Raw genomic sequence first — 24005 nt, 5'->3', positions numbered from 1 at the left:
ATTTTTGTAAGAACACAAGGGGGACTTTATTCAGAGAAGCTACTTACTACTGCATTCTCATTGGATATCCTGGCTATGCTATGATTTTGTAATCTGCCTTTTTTTTTTTTTTAACAGTTCAATGACTAGCAACTCACAAGTGCTCATTCCATCCCAACATTGAGCCTAAACTAAAAGAGAACTGGCATTAGGCTTATTTATAACAGCAATGTTCTAAAAATATAAGTTGCTGCAAAGGTATTTATCTGTTCTCAATAAAGGACTTTTTTATACCTATACAATCACAAGAGGCAGCTAGGTAGTACTGTTGACAAAGCATTGGGACTGGAATCTAATAGATGAGTTCAATTTCAGTTGTGTGATTCTGGGCAAATAATTTCTGTCTTCATCAGTTAACTCAACTGTAAAATGAAAATAATAATAATGCCAACTTTCAAGGGTTGTTGTATCAAATAAAAAAACTTTGAAAAACATTGAGGCAAGTAATTGTCGCATAGGCCTTTAAAATGCTTATTTCCTTCCTTTCTTCCTTCTTATGAAAAAAAAAAAATCCTAGATTTTGAATTAAAAAGGAGAAAATTGAGAAGAATTACATGAACTGTTTTGGAGAAAAAGAGAAGCATAATAGTCATGTAGTCTTAACCTTCTCATACTACATCTGAAAATATTGAGACACAGTGAGGAAAAAAATTTAATTTGCTTAAATCAAACTAACATTATGGAATGGAAGTGACATTTGAATCAAGGTTTATACTTTCAAATCCAGGACTTTTCCCATTATACCAATAAATGCTGTCAATTCAAATAAATTATTGTTGGGCAAGTCACTTAGCCCTGTTTCCTAAGTTTCATCATCTGTAAAGTGTGCTGGAGAGGGAAGTAGCAAACCACCATTCCAGTACCTTTGCCAAGAAAACTTCAAATGTAATGATAGATCTAATAACTAGGTGTAAAATGTGACACTATGAAATAAAAAAATAAAAAAAAATAAAAAAAACTGGACAGGCTGTAGTGATTAAGTCTATACTTTTAGTGGAACCATTAAAAATTGCCCTGAGATTTAGCTTTTTTATGTGTTGAATGTGACGTATCCCACCCTCATTCAACTACCTGATGAAATTTTTTTGTTTCTCTGTATTTGTCACAATGATATGAAAGTTGTTCTAGAACATTTTAAACATAAAATTCCAACAATAACATGTCATTCTTTGGGGTGGGGAGGGAAATATCTCTTGCTTTCAATAATTATTTGCATGCTAGATACAGAAAAAGAGACATGTAAAGACATTTTACTCCTAAGTTGCTCTCTAAGTTGACCACCAAGAGCTTTAAAACTATTTATCTGATGCATAAACCATATCACAATTTTGCATTCAGAGATTTAAAACAATGCTTTTGTCAAAATATGTTTTCTACCCCAGAGTCTTTTCAAAGCACATGGCAAAATAATAGTCTTTTATAAGCTTTACAAAATGTTCAGTGAGAAACCCTACTGTTTTTAATTGTGCTTACACAAATGCAGACCAGAATTTGTGATTTTGAATAACATTACTCACTCCCTCTTAACCCTCATATCTACTCGTCTTGGTAGAATACTAATTTTTTTTGATAATCAATTGTTTGTAATGATGGACAGCTAGATATCATAATGATTAGAGTGCCAGTCAAGAAGACTCCTATTCCTGAGTTCAAATCTGGATTCAGACACTTACTAGCTGTGAGATCCTGAGCAAATCACTTAATCCTGTTTACTTCAGTTTCCTCTTCTGTCAAATGAGTTCGAGAAAGGAATGTCTAACCATTCCAGTATCTTTGTCAAGAAAACTCAAATGGGGTCACAATGAGTCAGACATTACTAAACAACAAAAGTTTGTAATGATAGACTGTATTCTCCAAGAGTTAAATCACAGAATCATATAAGCAACCACCATCCCCATCATGCCCATTTTTATCTCCATTAAATAGCTACCCAGATATTCTAGGAAATAATAATAACAACCTATTGCCTTTCCAGTATAATGTATAACTGCTTCTCAAGCAGTAGTTTGCAAATTAACAATACATTTAGAGACATTCTAAAATTGCTTCTGATCTATTTTCCTTCCTTATAAGTTATAAACTTATAGGCTAATAACTCATGAACTGAAAAGCTATCTCTGGACACATATCCCAAATGAGAAATAACTTCATAATTCAGAAGCACTAATATTTTTGCTTCAGTGATCTCATTGACTTGTTAACTTGCAAGGACTTAAAGATCTTTCTGTCCACATCCTCAACACTTTAAAAAAGGAAGTGATACTCAAATCCATAGCTATTGTCATCTTCAATTATCTTCCTTCCATTCATGGTTTTCTAAGTAGTAACTTGTTCAATTGATTCACAAAGCAAACCATACAATTTAAAAGGGAAGTATGATCAACTGTACGTTTTTTCACCAGCAAAATTAATTTGCTTAGTCAAAAATTCACTCCTTCTTGCTGAAGACATATGCCAACTCTAGCAGAGTCCTTTGAACTTATTCCTCTATACTGAAATCCTGTAGTATTAGTTATAATTAACTGTCACTATGTCAGTTTTTTTCAAGCATTAAAATTTAAAGAAAGAAAAGCAAGAATCAGATCCATTATTTCCCTACATGGAGTTTTTTATGTTGAGTGAAGAATGTTTCTAATCCTTTTTTTCATGTGTTGAATCATTTCATTTTTACTTGCAGACTTCACAATTTCAAGAATTCATGATTGTGTTGATATGGGTACTCTTTCCATTGACATGGATCATGACCCATCTATACTGAATAGTCTTTGAGAATAGTTTCTACATTCAAAAAATTTATCACTCAGGGTCCAACTTGGCAAAGAGCCTCTCCAAACTTAGTGAGGTTCATCCTTGGAAAACAAATACAATCTATCACAGAGTTCATACTTGAAACCTTTCCACCATGGTTGAATATGCCTGAGTTCACATTCCATTGATATAAACCTTGAGCATACAGAGTCATTTCCATGATACAAATGAAGCCACAGGTGTAGGATTGTAGAATATATTAGTGTATATTACAATAAAAATAAGGTGGTTTTCCTATACATATATGCATCGTTTCCCTTTCCCAATTTTGTTTTTACCAACCCAATCCTAGAATAATTTTTTTAATGTATATTGTTTTAACTTTGTTGAAAAGTCCATGTGTCTAAAAGTATGAATTAGAATTGAAGATAGTATAAGCAAAATCATTAGCATGAACAATAATGTAATAACAAAAATGTAAATAGTTTGGATGGGAAATCTGACTTTTATCATTACTTCCATTTTCAAGCTAAGCTCATTGTCTCTGCCTCCACCAACCAGGAATTCCTTTCTTCTTCTTAGACCAATCAATCTGAACATAATGGAAGCTTACACTCTAGCTGGGTTGGTTTTACCAAAGGACAACATTATGCTATAGTGATAGTGCCTCTATCAAGGGAGACATGATTCCTGATTAAATTAGATAATGCTAAGTTGGAGAGTGCATGCCAGTCTAAAAGGGCATATTTCAGTAGTTTGAAATACTCTATTATGACAAATCTGCACAGAGGACCTTTTGGGAGGTAGTTGAAAATAGAAAGATTTTGAATGCAGGATTAGAACCCTTCAAAATGTTGACATATAGCTGTGCCACAGTTCCTTTTTATTGTCCTACCTCGGTTTCCCTAAATTGTTCTGCCTCAGTGTCCTTGAACTGTTCTGCCTCAGTTCCTTTTATTGTTCTGCCTAAATCCTCCTGGTTGCAACACCTACCCCTCCTGCTCATTAGGACTGAGATAATTAGAGCTGTGGCCATTCTGGCATTTCAAAAGGTAAAACTCCAAATGTCCTATCTCAGATACCTAATTGGAACCCTCTATCTTTAAGTTCTAGAATTCCTGGCTCTAGTTGGATACTTCCTAAGTCCTCCCAATTTGTAAAAATTTATGGTCCTGTCTCCCAACCTGTCAGAACCAGATTGATGGTCCATTATGCTCTCAGTGCTCAGACTCTGCCCCTGCCTCAGTCTACTCTATGGCTTAGAGCCACATGCATATATATTTCATGGGAACCTCACATTCCCTGCTGGATGCTTTGAGACATCAGCCCTGGGCGCAACATCCTCCCAGCACAATCTCTCCCACTCAGAAATCCAAATAAAATATTAAAAACTCTCTAATCTCTATCTTGCTTCAGTTTACTTGACATTTACAATATGTGGGAATAAAGTCATATTCCTTAACTTCATGGCTTAAAATTATAAAAAACAAACAAAACAAAACAAAACAAAACCAAAAAAAACTTGTGAAAGACTCTCTAGGTAAGCTGGTTCCTCTCCCGTGGTTTGAGCTAAGATCTAACATCCCTTTGAGCTGAAAAGTGCATTTACTTTTCTATATTCTCTGATATATTCTAGTCTTTAGATTATTTTTGCTTGCTGTTTTGCTTAGGTAAAAGAGTTTACTCATTTTTCTCAATGATGGTCTTTTGTGTAACTAGCATTTGGTGTTAAAGGGCTAACTGGTTAAAGTAATCTAAAAGCTAATCTCCTATTTGAGGAGTTATGTTGAGATTGAGAGTTATGAGGCTTTTGTCTTTAGTCAAGCCAAATTAAATCAGCAAATATATATTAAGCACCTATTATACACAAATGAATATTTTTATTTCATTACAACCCACACAAAACCATAAGTCAGAAAATATTTGAAGAAAAAGTGTGTGCACATATAGGGAATTACCAACCTATGGTACATTATATAATGGAATATTTGGGGAATTGAGTAGAATTTTATTATAATAAGAGATGACAAATATGAAGACTTTGAAGAGATTTTCTAAGATTTATATGAACTGATACAAAGGAAAGTAGTCAGAATCAGAAGAAAATTTGACATGATGATTATGATAATGTGAAGAAAAATAGCACTACAGGCATTCAGGATTCTGATGAATGCAGTAACTGATTGCTATTTCAAAACTTTGACAATGAAATATCTCCTTCCTCTCAAAAGAAAGGTGGTGAACTATAGGTTAAAAATTGGGCAATCACTGTCAGACATCATGCTTTTTCAGTTTAATTCTACTTCTATATAATAAAAAAGGGTTCTGTGGAACAGGGAAACAAAGCAAAAAGTAAGGCACAGTCTTTAAGAAATAATTTTTAAAAGATTTTATATTCATTATTATTAGAACCATATTTTATACTGCTTTTGTACACTCCACAGAGTTTGTACAAAAGTATGAGGGACACTGATGCAAAAGCTTGGTGTTACCCACTTAGATCTGAATGCAAGGATTATACCATAATGTAACAACTTCTGGAGTATAAGGAAAACTCTTTTCAGTGTCAAGAACTTTTCAGAATTTGCCTCACTGATAATACTATACAAACAGATGCCTAAGTTATTTAAAATGGGAATATTCTCACACTGAAAACTTGAGTATTCCCAGAGAATCCAATTGCATACCTACCAGGCTTGATATGAATAAAATAATAAAGCTTCCAGTTTGTGGAACTATTCATTGTAAAAAGTTGTTGTGTTATCAAATTAATGAATCCTTCCAAGAAGCTAATAACAAATTCTTAACATTTATACTTTGGTCTGCAGAAAGAAGAAGCTTTTGTACAAGCAACTCCATAGGAAAACATAATGCTTGGTGTCTTTTATCTAGAAGTTCTCTTTGATGTCAATATGGCAAAACCTTAATCATTTCAAAAATTTATCTACAGTACATCATCTAAATGCATTTTTTTCTCCATAAATTGACAAATACTATTTGAGAACATCCAAAAGCCTAAGTGGGCCTATTGTTTGTCAAACCAATGTTTTAGTATAAAATAGCTTCAGGCTAAAAGACAGTCATTTCTAGATAACTAAAACTAGAAATGACCTTAAGTGTCAGTTAGTACAACCCTTTCATTTTACAGATGAAGAAAGTAAGACCAACAGAAGTTAAATTATTTCCCCAAGGTCACTCAGGTTCTTTGGATATAATGAATTCTCACATTAGATGAAATGAAAGTTTTTCTTGACCGAACTTTACCTCTAAAAGCAGCTTAATCCTTAGCTCTTAAAATGTCATTATCCTGGCACCAAAAGCTACATAAAAAACAACAAGGTAACACAAAAAAAGAGGACAGAAATTAGGATATAACTATCAACATTAGCATAAAAGAAGGAATTTCAAAGAAAAAAATACTTCATTCAGAAAGATAAAAGTCAAAAAGCACTAGAAACACAAGAAATATCCTCATCATATCACATAATTCTAAATTTTGAGGATTGATATATCAATACAGAATCCCTTTCCTGATATAGATTATAAAACCTCCATATCTTGGCAGACTTTAGTCTTTAGAAAGTGCTACAGATGGGGAGAAAAATAAAATAAACAAAAAGGAACTTATTCTGGTGATAAGTTTAGGTATACTGACATTGCCTGATAATTTTTACACCAATTGCTGATGACAACAAAGAAATCTGTCAAAATGTCCATCCTTAGTCCTGTCAAACAATCATAATAAAAGATTATTTGCCTGATTTTCACTTTGAAAAATCTCACAAAACTATCATTCCACCAAATTGGCCTTCAGTTGTCAGAGTTGTTCTTATTGTCCCATGTAGACATTGCTACTCTTGGCTAACTCTGGGAACTGTAGTTAAGTCCTTCAGGAAAATGAACTATTATTCAGGATGTTTGCTGCTTCAGCGTGCAGCTGAGTCCTAAAAGAGAGAATCTTGCTCATTAGAGTGAAAACTATAAAATACACCTCATCCCCAAGCCAACAACTAAAAGTAAGATTTATTTCAGCATTTCATCTTTTGATTTAATTTCTGAGTTGTGCCTGACATTCTAGTCATTAGGAAGAAACAAAAAATAAAGATCTAGGGAAAGAAGAAAATGAACCAACACAACAATGTTTGTTGGTCTACTTCTCTTTCATTAACTCAACTGCTTAATGTTAGTTTTTTCCCCTAACTCATTAAATGGTTATCTAAAGATATATTTCTAGGTAGATTATCTTTGTATGTTTGTTAGTGGAAACAAGATTTGATTAATGAATGTTAGTTGTCTTGGAAATAACTCTCCCCTAGCACCACCATCTCCCATTGCTAAACATTTTATTTCATAACAAAAAATAATGAATGAAGCATTTATTGCAAGCCTATTACATGCCAGGTACAATAGAAAGGCAGAAATAAAAGATTCCCTATCCTATATAGTTTACAATCTATAATCTAAAAGTCTCTATCTCTCTCTCTCTCTGTCATTGTGATTTGTTTTTGTCTTTGTCTGCATGTGTGCATGTCTCTCTCTCCATGAATTGTGTATATGTATATATGTATATATGCATTTTATGTGTCTTTATATATGTATATGTATATATATATATTGTGTTTTATGAATGTATTATGAAGTATGTATATACATGTAAGGTATATATTACTATGCATATATACATGTATATTGAATCTGTGTCTGTTGTGTGCACACATGTGTATACATGTATGTATTATGCAGTGTGTATATGCATGTAAAGGTATCTGTGAGTATATGTGTATTGTGTATATTTATAGATTCAAAATGTATACAAAAATAAATATAAGCAACAGTGAGAAAAGAGACACTAAAAATCAGAATGATCAGGAAAGACTTCATGTAGAAGTCATTTGAAAAGTTTTTAAAAACCTAGGTATTTGAAGAGGTAGAAGTGAGGCAGAAATGCACCCCAATGCTGAGGGACAATCCAAAGGCAATTCAAAGTCCTGAGAAGGACTGTTGAGTGCATGAAATAAGAAAGTAATTTGGCCTGAGCCATATACTATTCATATAACAAATGTGAATATATGATAAACCTGGATAATATGGTAATATATGATAAACCTAGAAAGGTATACCACAGTAACGTTGTGAAGGGAATTAAATGCCCAGTAGAGGAATATGTTTTGAAGAGTCAGGTTGGTAAAGTGGATAGAATTGGGATCAAAATATCTGAATTCAAATCTTACTCCAGATATTAGCTTTGTAATTCTGGGCAAATAATTTAACTTCTACTAGCATTAATTTGTTCATCTATAAAATATTTCAAAATAATTCATGATTGCTATGAGGATTAAACACATTAATATTTGTAAAGTGCTTTGCAAACCTTATTGTATATAAAGGTTAACTATCATCCTGCAAGTAATAAGGTCACTGAAGTTTATTGAACAATTTATTGAGCAATGACATGCACAATGTGTGAGTAAAGAAAAATATGAATGAAATAAAAATGGAAATTTATGTTGATGTAAAATATATAAAATAATAAAAATGTAACATTTTGAGAACAATATCATGGAAATTTTATATAAAACTAAATATTAAGAAATGCTATGAAAAATAAACACATTTGGGGAAAGGGAAGACATAAAAATATTTGGCACCTAAGAGCAATCCAGTGATCAGAAGAATAGCCTAAAGTTAATTTGGTCAGTGAGAAGGGTGGATGAGGAGGGGTGGGGAGGAGGTTATATAAGAAAGACACTCTCATCTCCCACTCTGGAGACATTTTCAATGGATGTCCATCCATCTGTGGAATGCTCTTGGTCTTCTCAGCCTTCTCAGGTAACTAAAATCTCACTTTCTATAGAAAATCTTTCTTGATCCTCTTAAATTCTATTGCCTTACATCAATTGATTATTTCCAAATTGTCTGTATAATGCTCTTTTGTACATACTTCTTTGCATGTTACCTTCCAAATTAGGCTATGATGTCCTAGAGAGAAATGACTACCTCTTAGCTTTCTTTGTGTTAGTATTTAACAAGGCACCTTGTACATAGTAGGTGCTTAATAAATGTTTAATGGCAGATTGACTGGAAAGTGAATCAGAAGATATAACAATGAAAGGTAATTGGTCTCTCCCAAAGTCTCAGATCTAAGTAGCATTCTTTTATAAAGGCAGTTTTCAGAGTTGGGGACCTATTACATTATTCTTCATTTCCTCAAACACTAACATCAGTAAAATTTTGGAAAAGATTCGAGAAGGAGACAGACAAATGTAAATTTTGTTCACTCTCATTAAGAGTTCCCTTTAATTCTTCAACGAAACCCTAGCTATAGAGTTTCTTTAAAATATTTTCCACAAGTATTTGCTTTCCCTTACCTATTTGAGTTCAGTAAAAGCAGTTGTTTTTACTTCCATTCATTTTTAATTGCATACATCCCCACCCCCAATCTGATTCCTTGCAAATATTTAGTATTTAATAAAAATTTCTGATTGATAGGTTGATTCTGAGATAATATGGAAGATCACCAGTTCAAATAATCCAACCACTTGCAAGTAGGTTGGCATGCATGTTCAGAAAAAGAAAAAATAAAAAGAAAAAAAGGGGCAAACCTACCTTATTCTGGGTTTCCTAAGAAGGGAGAAATTCCATGCAATCTCCTAATAGCAAACTCCACAATTTCACAATAATAAATGAAAACACATTTTAAAACACAGTATATTGTTTTCAAAGAAGAACGGAGCTTCTGGATTGATGAGAAGAGATTACGATCATGGCATTATAAAGCTAGAGAGAACCTCAAGAGGCTATCTACTTTTTTAACTCTGCCTCAAGGCAGGACTATACCAAAGTCAGCCTGAATGTAATTAAGCATCCCACATCTATAGAAGGGGATGAAAACAGGTCAAATCTCATTATAGTAAATATAATTAAAGTGGAAAATCTCTGTATAGTCAGAAGTCTACCGACAATATCATATTCATGCCTATTTCAAACAACATTTTGTGCAGCAAAGTTTCAACACTTCAAAAAAATTATATGGGACAGAAAATGATAACCACAAACCAAAAATGATTGTCAAAAAGAGCTACATAGAGAATGATGGGAAGATAAGACTTTATTTGCATCAATGTGCTACTTTTATTTAGTTATTCCTAGAAATTTCAGTCCATGGAGTCCAAGTGGGATTAAAGGGTAATGGATTTCTGAAGCTATAAAACTTCATTACACTAATAAAATAAATACCTATTTCTTATAGGTCAAGAGTAAATGATCATCATTATATCTTTTTCTTTATTGGGTTAATAAACTTAATCTTCATTCAAAAGCCTCTAGGCAAATGTACATAAAAACCTGAATCACTAGAAGAAAAAAAAATAATAATATTTTACTGCACCTTCTAACCTATCAACTGAAATTTTATCTATAAGTTTTCCTATTCTGCAGGAAAAAAATAATAGTATACATTTATGGAAATAATATCCTGATAACTGCACCTGAACACAAGAAAAATATAGACAAAAAAGACTATTATAATGTATAATTTGATGCTGCATGAATCTGGATATTACGTGAGTCACATCACATCGTAAGAAACATCACAACATATGATAAAACTTTATATTGTAGAGCTTGCCTGTAAGAAGGCCACGAATCCTGTCTCATGATACTAATGGTTCAAAATGCTTGCACAGCACATCTTTTGTGGTCCTACACATTCAAAAATGCTGTTTTATTGATAGACGGGTATGTGAGCAAGACGCAAAGGCCTCTGCACACTCTACAATTTATTGATGTCCTTCTTAAACAGTGTCCAGAACTAAACACAATAACCTAGATGCAGTGTGACTAGAACTATTACAGAAGAATAAACACTTTCTCATTTTTAGAAGTTATGGCACTATTAATACAACCTAATATCATATTAGAGATTTTTTTGTGTGTCACATAACACTTCTAAGTCATTTTTAAATTTTAAGTCCACTAAAACCCCAAGATTTTTTCATATTTTTGTTTAATTACTCTTTCCCCATTCTGTATTATGTATAAATTTAGGGACAGCTCCATCCCAAATATTCAAATGGACTATTTGTGTTTGACACACAGTAGAGTCTTCTGAACTCACATTTTACTCCCAGCTACAACTGAAAATACTTTACCTTGACTCTAACATCTTCATGTGATTGGTTTCTCTCCAAATAGGAAGAACCAAGAATAACAATTTATAACACTGATATTCTAAACCCAGCATAAGACTTTTTCATTTTATGTCTACTGAATTATATCTTATTAGTTTCATTCCAATGTTCTAACCTATTAAATGTCTCTCAGGATGTTAGGGATATTATTTGACCCTTCTATCTTGGGCAATCTATAAGATGTAGAGATCCCTCAAGTACTGCATGGAAAATTGTCACCTGTCATTTTAATAACTTTTTACTATTAATAGTGGTAAATGCCTATCATTAATAACTTCTCTTTGAATCTTTACCCAGAACTGAATCTATCCAACTTTATTATAAACATTTCTCTATCTTCTCCACAAGAAGAGCATCAGATATTTGATAAAATTATTTATGAAAATCTAAGTAAACTTTACCTATAACATTCTGTTGAGCTTAATAACTGTGCAAAACAGGAAATAATATTAACATGATATGACTGTGACCTTGGTTTAAGACATTTAATCTCTTGTAGAGTCAGTGTCTTTATAGATCAGAGAAATGAGGGGAAGGAGGCAGTAGGATTCATGGCAAGATCAGTAGATTTACAGTTAGGGGCTTAAGATTCAAATTTACTTCTATGACATCCTTTCTGTGTGACTTAGGGCAAATCATATAAACTCTTTGGCCTCGTTTCCATTATCCAGAATATCAAATAATTGGAATAATTGCTTTTTAGAATTTTTTCCAGCTCTATGACTGGATTATCTTCAGTTTACCATCCCATTTCAATATCCTAAGGTTCCCTTCCTGGGCACCACCCTGAACCCATATGGCTTCAATATTTTCTTCATTTTTTAATTTTTCACTGTAGCATACTTAAAAATTCCATCCAGGAGAGGGCAGCAGTATATATATACACATTATACATAAGAGAGCCCTATATCATAGCTCCTCCAAATCTTCTCATAGTCAGATGTTATATGCTTTAACTAAAATTGGTATTCTGGGGGATAAAAAACATAACTTAATATATTTGTCATATCTTAACAATTGTTCAAAAAGCCCAGTGTATCAAGGATGATGTAAAAAAATGTTTCAACTGAAAAAGTATTATAATTCAACTCTATTATCATATTTCAATGTTTGATATGTTTTCCCAGAACTGTGAAATATCCTTAGAAATGGAGAAAATCAAGAATAAGATTTTTCCATCAGTAAGAATTGAGATAGATAAAAGCTAATTATTTAAATTGTTGTACCCCTCAATCTTCCTACATGCTCAGAGAAATTATTGAGTTCTCAAGCATATTTTCACCTTAAAAGGAAGTTAAGCCAAACTCAATAGGATCCTATGAAACATTTCCATTTATTAATAGGAGATGTTATAAAAATAAAGCTTGGTGAGTTTTTAGAGATTTACAACTGGCATTTGCCAAAGAGTCAGACTCCCAAGCAGTTAATAAATTGAAAATGAAAGTTTCTTGCCCTCTACAATGGGCCTACTTATGCAGGTTATACATTGTGTCGTAATTATGGTCATCAACCCAGAGAACTGCTAAATTAGCACATCTAGGAAAATCAATAAGAGCTAGGGCTCAGTTGAAACTGTGAAATCTGCAAGGAAAACTAGTTTGACAGGCCTGCCCTTATATTCCATACAGTGCTGATTCATCAACTTTAAGTAGCCACTTAATGACTGAGCATCTATTACTGAAATAGTAAGTACAATGGAGTATTAACTAGTTTAGTCATCTCTAATTAATAGGAAAAAAAAACAAAACCTGTATATTTAAGAGTTAGACAGTAGAAAAGATGGGTCAGAGCTACTAGAATTCTGGAGGTTCATTTTCCACTTACCCATATTTAAATAGCTTTTCTCTAACCATTACTGCATTATTATGTTAAAGTCCAGATACATAAAACCGCAAAATAAAAATAGCAGAAGGGAAAATTAAGCTATTTGAAGGCAAGATGAGTAACTTGGGCATACTATTTTTCCTCTCTACTAAAGTTGCAATCCATCAGATTTTCTTCCTGACATTTGAATTTTCTTTTAAAAAATACCATGTTCAGTGTCAAAATGAAGGCATCATTTGTCATGTTTTTTGAACAATGCTGGGGGGGGGAAAGAGTGCTTTAAAAAAAAGAAGAAGAAGAAGAATGTGTCTTATTCAATATCCCTGATTCTTTCTGTGTTGAACTTTCATAAGTTGTAAATGTTTTCTTTGGGGTTTGTTCTTTGTTGTTGTTTATTTGTTTTTTGTTTTTGTTTTTCATTTTGTTTTGTTTTTGCTTTTCAGTCTTAAAGGAATTGATTTTTTATTTCCTTAATCCTTTAAATTAAAAGGGTAAACTGTTAAATCTAACCTTGGCAATAAAAGAAAATGAAATTGGCTTCTCATTTTGAAGCCACTAGCTTTGCGGAGGTATGTTTGCAAATACATTCTGTTGTGAAGGAAGGTGGTAGAAGCCTAAAATGCTGAAGGAAACTTACAGTAAGGCAGGCTTATTTTGAGTGGGAAAGGAAAGTAGGCAGTTAAATTCCCATCTTTGCAGAAAGGGGAAGATTTACAGTGACTTAAGAAATGTTAGTAGTGTACAAATGTACAAAGTTTTAAGATTTGTAAAATGCTTTGCTCACAAGTCAAGGTAGAGTAGTACAAGTGATATTTTCCCCATTTTGCAGATGAGGACACTGAAGCTTTGAAAGATTTCCTGCTTTGTCCATGGCAACCCAAGAAGGCAGAATGTGAGACAGGATGCAAATCCAGGTTTCCTGATTCCAAATTCTGCTCACTTTTCAAGTCACTTCCCAGCCATCTCCCCCAAAAAATGCTATCTTTACATTGGATGTTATCCCTATTGACTTCATCCTCTTCCCATTTGAACTCTGAAATGTGGCCTTGTCACCAACCTAACTTGTATAGGTGAGATTTTTTTCTTACCCATATCTCATCATATCTTACCCAGGCTACTTCCTGGCCATTTCAAAAACATGCTACCATTTGTGTATTCCCTTTTCTCCTTTCTAACTTCCCTTGATCTGTTGTCTTCTCCAATTAAAATGTAAGCTCCTAGAGTGCAGGGACTACCTTATTTTATTTCATTTGTATCTCCAATACTTAGCATAGTGCCTAGTACTCTAGGAAGCACATAATAAATGACATCTTTCATTCATTCATTCATTCATTCATTCATTCATTCATTTGTTCTGTGCCATGCACCTGCTATATTAACAATACTTTTAAGTGCCATGGATTGGGAGGCACACCAAGTAGACACTTGATAAATGTTTATTTACTAAATAACTGACAAAATTACTTAATGATGGAGCTGAGAAAGTTGTTCCCATTGAAAATATGTGAATGATTCATATTTGGAAGGGACCCCAAGATTCCAAACTATAGCTTACCACATAAGATTCACTTCTATTTGACAAGTGATAATGCATCCATTCTATACTTGAAAATTTCAAATGGGAAAGATTCCACTAAATCTTGCGAAAAGCCACTTTGCTTTTATGAAGCTCTGATTATTATGGAAAATTTGCTTTACTTGGAGACTAAATCTGCCTTTTTATAAATTCTGCCCTCATAGAGGATTGATGATAGACAGGAACAGAAGAGGAAGAATGGGCCTTGGAGTGAGAAAGAACTAGGATCATCTCCTTTCTGTGGCACACAAGGTTAGAAAAACCTTATGTTTAACTTTAGACTATAAATTTCAGAAAGGAAGATTATCTACCATTAGTTGAGGCAAATCTTTACCAGGATCAACCTATGCCGATGAAATTAGTCCTGGCCAAAAGGAGGAAAACCGAGTCAGAATAACATAATATGGGAATATACCCATTATCCATAACCTGTACTAGGGGAGGGAGTACCCGAATTAACAAGAATAGTGACCCATGTCAGTATTAAAAGATTGTAATAGTAAAAATTTTTGCAAAACAGCTTAAATGCAAGTGAGTTATCCATATATGTAGGAGTTAATGAAGCATTAAAACAAAAAGAAAACAAAATTGCCATCTTTTTTTCCTAAGATGGGAATTGTTCAGGTGCTATTATGCTTTAAAATTACTGAATTTGCTTCTTTTTCTAAATTCAATTTATTTCTAATTTTCTAAATTCAAACAATCCAAGGTACTCTCCTAAAGAAATTAAAAAACCTTCAGGAGACATGAAGAAATGTTACATAGAAACTGCTTCTAAAACATGCAGAGTACTGATTGAATGTGAACACAAGGGAATCTAAATACACTCACAAAAACATACACTGGGAGAACATCTGTGTGAAAAGCAGTCAGTCCCTAGTAGAGAGGCAAATCTTTCCCAAAAGGTGAATGCTTTCCACATTCCCATTTCACACCCTTTCCACACTCAGGTCAGTGATTCTGATTCTCTTAGTCCCAAATGACAGCATTTTAAAAAGTGATAATTGAATAGATGTTTAGAATTTAATGTATTTAAAGACACTGTGGTGCCATTTAAAGCAAGATTTCAAAGCTTCTACAATACAGAATTCTTGTGCATATATACTAATATGTATTCAGAACAACACCAAAACTATCTATGGAATGTCTACTCTACAACAACCAGTAGATTTTGCTTATGCTGACACTTTGGTCCCCAGTCTAATGCTTATTGAAAAGATGACTATAATTCTCAACAGGGCCCTTAGCATTTCAAAAATAGTGTTTTAAAAGCCCAACAATTACCACAAAGTAATCACAAGCATAATTTATGACTTTAGTAAGATCAAATGTCTGCACTTGGTGAAGATATTTCAGTCTCTGTCTCTGTCTCTTTCTGTGTGTGTGTGTGTGTGTGTCTTTCTGTGAATCTCTCTTGGTTTCCCTATTTGTCTGTCTCTCTTTGTGTGGGTATCTCTGTCCCTTTTCCTTCACTCCCTTCCCCTCTCTTTTCTCTCTTTTTCTATCATTGCCACTTTCCCTCTTCTCCTCTCATAAATAAAGATGTACTTATGCCCTGCCCATTGCACACACACACACACACACACACACACACACACACACACACACACACACACCTACCCTGCTAGGCTGCTAGATAATTCAGTGGATAGAATGCTGACTGAATTTGGAGTTCAGAAAACATGAGTTCAAATTCTTCCTTACAAACTTACTAGCTATGAGATGCTAGAGAAATCTCAGTTTCTTCATCTGTTAAAAGAAGCAAATAACAACTTGTTGTTGTTGTGAGGCTTGTTGTGAGGATAAAAAGGACAATATTTCTAAAGCACTTAGCATAATGCCTGGCACATAGTAGGCATTATATAAATTCTTATTCCCTGACCTATTCTCTTCCTTTCCTTTTCTCTTTCCCTTAATTTATAAAATAATTGAATAGTGGAAGAATCAGGGAATTTCTTTGCAAGTTATAGAATCATTTTAATTATCTCAAACTGTTCCTTGACACAAATCCATCTCTTTGATCCTTTTGACAACAATATTGTTTTGTTGATGTTAAGTGGTTGAAACTCATGTGATTTCATTCTATTTCATCTACAAGGAATTAGGCAAGGCAAGGCTTCATTTTAAAAAACAAACAGAACAGTCCTTTCACTCCAGGAACTTAGTCTATTGCACAGTTCAGTAAATACAGGGTAATTTGAGGAGGAAGAGAATATTAACAACTGAGGGAATGGTGACAACTGTCCTCAAGGGAGGCAATACCTGAGGTGAGCTTTGAAGGAAGAGAAGAATTTTGAGAGTTGAGAAGGGAGTACATTCTTAGCATGGGCAATGACTAATCGGAATGCATGGAGTTAAAGGATTAAAAAGTCTAGGTCAGGAAACATCCATGTCAGGTTAACAAGCATTGATTAAGCACTTACTATGTGCCAGAAATTATGACAAGGGGATATAAAAAAGGTCTTTAAACTGAAGGATCTAACATACTAATGGATAAGACATTATAGAAATAACAAGATTTGTATAAGATACATCTACATCATATAGGATGTAATCTCCAAGTGGAAAGCTCTTACAATTGGGGAAACAGAAAAAAAAAGAAAAAAAAAAATTCCTGAAGGTGGGGCATGAACTGAGTTTTGAAAGAAGGCTAAGAGGCAGCAGTAAGAAGAAAAAGACTTCCAGGAATGGGAAGTGAAGGAGCAACAATTAAAGATATAGGAGAAAGAATACCGTGTGAGGAACAGCAAATGAGCCAGAGTAGCTGGATTGTAGATTCTATAATGGGAAGTAAAGTGGAAGAAGACTGGAAATTTAGGAAAGGCTAGATTCTTTAGGAGTACTATAGGACAGGAGTACTATAAATGCCAGATGGAGGAAATTTTCTTTGATCCTAGAGATAACAGGTATTGGGAAGATGACAAGAGCATATTTACTCTTTTCTTTTTTTATGTTTTATTGTTTTTTTTCCCAATTACATCTAAAAATAGTTTGCAACATTCATTTCTGTAAGATTTTCCCTTACAAAGTTTCTCCTCCCTTACTTCTTTCCTCCTTCCCAAGACAGCAAGAAATCTTATATAGCCTATACAAGTACAATCCTTTTATAAAAGTTTTCCTAATTTGTCATGTTATGAAAGAAAAAACAGAACAAAAGAGAAAAACCACAAGAAAGTGGAAAAAAAGGTGAAAAGAGTATGCTTTAATGTACATTCATTCTCCATAGTTTTTTCTCTGGATGTGGATGACATTGCCCATCCCAAGTTTATTGGAATTGTCTTGGATCACTGAATTGCTAAAAGGAGCTTAATTTATCATAGCTGATCACCATATAATCTTGAGAATTTACTGTGTATAAAGGTCTCACTCTGCTTAATTCACTCAGTATCAGTTTATGTAAGAACTCACCTTTCAAAAATCACTTTTGGCAATTGAGTGGAGAAGAGATTAGAGAGGGGAGAGACTTGAAAGGAGACCTATTAGCAGTCTCTTGCAAGAGTGCAAGCAATAAACTAAAGTAGTGGCTGTGAGAATGGGCAGAAAGACATATAAGACAAGACATACAAGAGTTGTCAAAAAGGTAGAGGGGGAAAAAAGATTTGACAATAGATTAGAAATGTGAGGTGAGTGAGAATGAGGCTTAGAGAATGACATCAGCATTTCAGACTGACAATACTATGTAAATTAATTTATTTAATTTATTAAATTTAATTTGTTAAATTAACAAGGGATTACTTTTAGAGACAGAAAAAATAATAACAATATATCTGGAGGAGCAAGAGGTCAAGAACAACAAGGAAATCAGTTTTTAAAAAATGATAAGGATGAGAAACTAGGAATACCAGATCACATACTACAAGTCTGTAATCATCAAAATAATTTGGTGCTGGGTAAGAAATTGAGAGGTTGATCAGTGGAATGAATTAGGTATAGAATATATATAAAAGCAAATGTGCATAGAAACTTAGGGTCTGATAAATGCAAAAATCACAGCTATCAGAATAAGAACTCACTATTTGACAAAAAGTATTGACTGGAAGTTATTGTGACAGAAAACAAACAGTAATGAATGTTCATATTATATACCAAGATAATTACAAAACTTATAAATGATTTAGACATAAAAAGTAATAAAATAATCAAACTGTTGGAAGAAAATACCTTTCAAGGCTCCTGACCAAAAAAATAAATTGATAGGAGGTAAAATGGCTGATTCTGATTACATGAAGTAAAATAAAAAAAAAAAAAAAAAAAACAACTTTTAAACAAACAAAAGTGATTTAAGTGATTAAAAGAAAAGCAAGAAACTGGGAGGAGTGGAATCTTTCAATAAGTTTTTTTTTTTGGTCATGAATGTCTCATTTCTAAAATAGAAAAATTTTACAAGACTATGAGCTTCTCTAGTTGATCTATAGCCAAAGACTATGAAAAGGAAAATTTAGAGGAAAAATCAAACCTATCAATAACTACAGAAAAAAATGCTCTGTCACAAGATGTTAAAACAACTTTAAGTGTAAATTAAATCCTCACAATCAGTTTAACTAAAACAACAAAAACAGAAAATGACAAAGGCTGGTAGGGATATAAAGGCAGTTGAGTAGCTCAGTAAGAGTGATAACCTGGAATCAGGAAGACTTGAGTTCTAAACAGACCTCAGACACTTAATAGCTATGTGACATGAGGCAAGTCACTTCTGCTTGCCTTATCCTCAGAAGGAAATACTAACCCACTCCAGTAACTTTATTAAAAAAAAAACCTTACAAAGATATGAAGAGTTGAACATGATAGTAATAACTGAATGAAAAGAAGGGAGAATATAGAAAAATATGTACACTATTGTATTATTGTTGATGGACTGTGAACTAGACCACTTATTCAAGAAAGAAATTTCAAATTATGATACAAAATCTATTAAATTATGCTTTTGATCTAGCAATACTAGGTCTTTAACACTCCCCCCCCCAAAAAAAAAAAATAAAGAGAAAAACGCCCATATTGTTGTGCCAAAGTTTCCTTTTATTGTCCAGATTCAGTTTCCCTAATTTTCCTGACCCAGTTTCCCTAAATTGTTCTGCCTCAGTTCCTAATTGTAAAGCTCAATCCTGCAACACCACCCTTCCCTCTTAATCATGAGAATGTTTGATAGGATAAAGATTTTATATCTTAGACATCATTAGAATATCAGGTGCTCTCCCCATCCCAATTAATTTGAATATCAGGTGCTTTTCCCTTTCCAGTTGCCACCCCCTATTATGTCATCCCCATTCCAGGTGCCTGCCCCCATTATGTCATCTTTCTTGTTACCCTATAAAAATCTTTGTATCTGTCATTTATTTGCTGTATTCTTGGAGACTAGTCTCATTCAGCCCTGGGACCAAACCATGGATCCATTTGGTCCCAGTAAATCTTTCCCTTTCAATTAAATTATTAAAAAGTCTCTAATCTCTATCTTCCCTCAGTTTCTCTGGCATTATAATATAGATAAAAATATTTATTGATTTTTTTTTTCTATGGTAAAGAATTGGAAATTGAGGTGATGTACATCAATTAGGAAGTGATTAAACAAGTTAAGCTAAATAAAAATAAAGGTATATTGTTGTGCAATAAGAAATATAGTTTTAGTAAAATAAATAAATAAATAAATAAATAAGTAAGTAAATAAATAAATAAATAAATAAAACTAGGAAGCCCTTATTGATGAGGGGAGCCCGGAAACTTTTTCTCTCTCTCTGATTTTTTTGGGGGTAAACTAAGCTCTCCCTTGAGAGACCCATCCCAGGGAATCAAGATAAAGTGGTTTCATTCGGTTATCTGGGTGGGACTGGATCACTCCTAATCTTATTAAGTTTGAATCTCCAGTTCAGGCTCAATAGGAGTGGTCCTGTACTCAACTACCCCACTTAGATAACAGAATGAAACCACTTTATCTTGATTCTCTAGGACTGGTCTCTCAGGGAAGAGCTTAGCATTGCCCCCAAAGTCAGGGAGAGAGAAAAAGAAAGAGGTTCAGGGCTCCCCTCATCATTATGAATTGATACAAAGTGAAGTAGGCAGAATCAGGAGAATAATGTATACTTTAATAGCATTGCTGTGAAGATAATCAACTTTGAAAGTTTTAATAACTCCAATCAACACAATGACTACCACAGTTTCAAAGACTGACAATGAAACATGCTATCTACCTCCAGAAGGAAAACTGATGGACTCAGAGAGCAAAGTGAAACATATTTTTACTGGATTTTCTTTTTTTGTATTTTTGGAGGGAGGGAGGACAGAGCTTATGCAGAAATTTGTTTTGAATTACTATTCATATTCACAAAGGGGTCTGTTGTCTTCTCAGTGGTGGGGACTGGATGGCAAAGAGAAAGATAATTTGTAACTGAAAACAAAATAAAATAATATTTTATTTTTATTTATATAATATATTAAATATATTTATATTATATTTTTATATATTTTAAAGTGCTGCTATAATATTTGATGTATCACTTGTCTCCATGGGACATAAACCTAATGATGGAGTCTCTCGGTAAATGATTATAGACATTTTCATCACTTTATTTGCACAATTTCCAATTATTTCCTCCAAAGTAATCTGTATTGATTCTTAGGTCTATCAAAAATATATTAGTGTGCATATCTTCCCATAATCCCTCCAATATTAACAACTCTAATCTCTCATATCTTTCCTAAATTTCAGAATGTAAGATGAAACAGAGTTATTTTGATTTACATTTCTCTTATTGCAAATGATTTGGAGCATTCTTATATATGGTTGTTAATAGTCTGAAATTATTTTTTGAGAACTGTGCATTTATGTCCTTTAACAACTTTGATTTATACAATTGACAGGTATACAAACATACATTCGTGTGTGTGTGTGTGTGTGTGTGTGTGTGTGTTTCTGTCAACTCTTTATAGATCTTGGATTAAAAAGAAAAGTTCTCTTCCATTGTTACAATTTCTGGAACCACATTAAATAATAGTTTGGATAGTGAACATATGTTCTTTACTCATATTCATTATGAATTAATTAATATATATATATATATATATATATATATATCCTTGATTTTAGATACTTTTTTCATAATATCAAAAAGTTCCTTTATGGCTATATTTTGTCAAGTTCTTAGCATAAATGATTTGTACTTTATGAAAGGCATTTTCTAAATTTATTGAGATAATCATGAATTTTTTGGATATCTTCATTTTAAATGTGACCAATTATGTTGATTATTTCCTAAAGTTGAGGTACTTTTGTATCCCTCTTATAAATGCAAATTAGTCATAATAAATTATTCTTTGGATGAATGACTATATTCTGTTTCATAGTATTTTACTTTAAGTTTTTAAATTGATATTATTAATGCTATTGTTTCCATAGTTCTTCATGCTTTAACTTCTTTGATTTATATATTGTGACATTTTTGTCATATAAAAGTAATCAGGTAAAGTATTTTCTTTCTCAGTTTTTGAAAATAATTTTTGTAGCATTAGTACTAATTATTATTCTTTAAAAGTTTGATAAGAGTTCTCCTCTGAATCCCCAGAATAGACTGCTTTCTCTATTTTTTGGTACTTCCTTTATGACTGCTCTGCTTCCTTTTCTGAGATTAGATTATTTAAGATCATTTTTCATCCCTTTGTTACTTTGAGTATTTTCTATTTTTAGAAGCAATGTTTTATATCTTTTGCAATCCAAAGTTTGTCAGCATATCTGTGTTTGATAGATTCTGAATAGACTTTTATATTTCATCTAGTAATGATTTCATCTTGTTCATTTGGAACTTTTAAATTTGTTTTTTCTGCTCTCCAAATTTACTCTCAACTCAATAAAGATTTTATCCACTTTATTGTTCTTTTTAAATAACCAGCTTTTAGTTTATAATTTCTAAAGTTTTTCTTGTTTTGCTTTAGGTTTTTTTTTGTTTGTTTCCAGATTATCTGTGTCTCCTCTTATTTTTAATATTCTCCTTTTTCTGCTTATTTTGAATTATTTGTAGGCTTTTTCATATTTAAAGGCATATTTACTCCTTTAATCTTTTAAAAAAAAATACTTTTGAATTTACATTCATGGCCAGAAGAAAAATTGCAGATTTGAAGGAGCATTTGTTGGTGAAGAAAAACTGTGTGTGTGTGTGTGTGTGTGTGTGTGTGTGTGTGTGTGTGTGTGTGTGTATATATATATATATATATATATATATATATATATATATATATATAGCAGCAAAATTCATCATTCATGCCTCCCCCTCATCCCCTGGAGCAGGGGTTCTCAAACTACCACCCTCAGGCCAGATGCAGCCTGCTGAAGACATTTATGGGGCCTGCTGGGTTATGGTAAATGGGCTGAGGGGTGGAGAAAGAATATGAGTTTTTGTTTTTACTATAGTCTGGCCCTCCAACAGTCTGAGGGACAATGAACTGGCCCCCTATTTAAAAAGTTTGAGGACCACTGCAACCTGGAGTATTTTATGAGGTATCAAATGATGTTTGATTACTGTTTAATAAAGATAATCTTCTCAAGGAAGGGTCAGCTCAGTAAAAATTTAAGGTTGTGAAGAACAGGTATTAATTAGAGAGCATTTTGATTTAGGAAATGGGAAATTTCTGGATCCTAAATAGGGTCACTTTCAAATTTGATCATCTAAGAAAGGAAGCTAAAGATCTCAGGCCCTTTGAAGATGAAACTGCCATTGAATGTTGGGGACATTCAGTAGAAATTTCCATATAAGCCTATGTAAAGGAATTTAACCCTAATGGAGTCTGAACAATTATGTAAACCTATTGCTGCATACAAAGAAACAGTCTGTTGTTGTTGTTGTTGTTGTTGTTTGTTTGTTTTCCCCTGAGGCACAGCTAGGAAGTATGTGTCTGGAGTCAAATTTGAACTAGATCTTCCTGACTTCAGGGCTAGTGCTCAATCCACTGCACCACTTAGCTGCCTTGGAAATCATCAGTTTTAAACAAAAACCTTTTGGAATGGTCAATTGAGATCAGAGTGGAAAGAATTTATAAAGATTACAGAAGTAGCAGAAAATGATTATCAGACTACCATCAGTGAGTATTATCAGACTATATTAGACACTACTTTCAAAGCCTTACATAAACAGTTGTCAGTGACAAGCATTAAGATTGGCTGGAATAAAATCCTTAGTTACAAAATTGGGAAAGAAATGCAGAATTCTTAAGATGAACATTGCATAACTGTATCATTTTAATGTCCATGTATAAAAATTAAAAATATTACAAAAGCATTCAAAACTCTCAATTTGCTCATGGACTTTTGCCATTGAAAAATCACTGTAATAAATAGTTTGGTTAGAAAGCACAGCTTAACTACTCAATCTTTGTTTTTCAATATTTTTTTTTCCTTATGATCAAAGAGTAAATGTGCCAATCACATTAGATTAGATATCAGATTAGATATTTTGATTCTTACACTGAAGAGTGGTGATACTTTTGGTTTTTGTTTGAGACAAAATTAAAGTATATGAAGACTATATTTGCTTGATCCAATCCTTTAATCAGTGATGTCTTTTATGAAGTCGATAGATCTTTTACTTTTTTTTTTAATTTGCCAGTTTCTTTTTAATGGCCATTTTCAGTTTAAGTTGATTCACAAA

The 24005-nt window shown here is 32.9% G+C and overlaps 1 pseudogene; it reads left to right on the top strand.

Annotated features, from left to right (window-relative positions):
* The first annotated feature begins 17063 nt into the window (after window positions 1-17063).
* On the top strand, window positions 17064-23570 carry LOC141562162 (F-actin-capping protein subunit alpha-2-like; annotated as a pseudogene).
* The last annotated feature ends 435 nt before the right edge of the window (window positions 23571-24005 follow it).

The sequence above is a fragment of the Sminthopsis crassicaudata genome, chromosome 3 (assembly GCF_048593235.1).
Source record: "Sminthopsis crassicaudata isolate SCR6 chromosome 3, ASM4859323v1, whole genome shotgun sequence".
Taxonomy (NCBI): Eukaryota; Metazoa; Chordata; class Mammalia; order Dasyuromorphia; family Dasyuridae; genus Sminthopsis; species Sminthopsis crassicaudata.
The sequence above is the reverse complement of the archived record's forward strand: the minus strand, read 5'-3'. Positions and strand labels throughout refer to the sequence as shown.